The sequence below is a fragment of the Octodon degus genome, unplaced genomic scaffold (assembly GCF_000260255.1).
Source record: "Octodon degus isolate 3935 unplaced genomic scaffold, OctDeg1.0 scaffold00018, whole genome shotgun sequence".
Taxonomy (NCBI): Eukaryota; Metazoa; Chordata; class Mammalia; order Rodentia; family Octodontidae; genus Octodon; species Octodon degus.
Genome location: NW_004524594.1, coordinates 14,493,640 through 14,494,343, shown reverse-complemented (window position 1 = coordinate 14,494,343; position 704 = coordinate 14,493,640). Strand labels below are relative to the sequence as shown.

Sequence of the window (704 nt, the reverse complement as noted above, 5' to 3'; positions counted from 1 at the left end):
TTTCGTCTTCATACTTTTCTGCTGGATGGTTAAGACCAAGGTAAAGCAGGACCTATGCAACAAGAGTTGTAGCTTTTTGGTCTGAGAAGGTCATTCACTAACTTAAATTTTGTGGTGTCCTCTCTTTGCAGAAGTTGGGTTGGTGTATCTGCTGTTTGGGAGAGATTTTCTCCAGTGACAAATTGAGGCAGCTCTATAATTGTGTTTTACCTTGGGGGTGTATTTAATTGAACTCAATTTTTGAATGGTAATGATCTCAGAGATAAATTTGAGCCTTACAAGTTTTGTGTACCTGCATCTTGTTTGATAGTCTTGGCCTTTTGATAACAAAGTTAAACCAGCGCCCCCACCCCTTTTTTTTTGTGAACCAGGGATTAAACTCAGACCCTTGTGCTTGCCAGGCAAGTGCTTAGTCTACTGAGCCATCTCCCTGGTCCCGATAACAAAGTTTAAACATACAAAAAAGTAGACAAATATTCATATAATTGTAATCTAAATTTTACAGTTGACACTTTGTTCTGTTTGCTTAATCTTTTGCTGTACTGAAGTTTTGCAAAATGAAATTCAGATGCCATGGTTCACCTTGGTTTATCAAGTATCTTTAAGTTGGGGCTGGAGAGATGGCTCAGTGGTCTAAGGCACCTACTTAGAACAAGCTTGGCAAAGCATCAGGGACCGCGGTTCAATCCCCCAACACCACATGC

General features: G+C 40.2%; 1 protein-coding gene across 1 annotated transcript in view; it reads left to right on the top strand.

Moving 5' to 3' along the window:
• The window catches only part of Caprin1 (cell cycle associated protein 1), a 39,555-nt gene that overhangs the window by 30,552 nt on the left and 8,299 nt on the right, over positions 1–704 (top strand). The window lies entirely within an intron of this gene.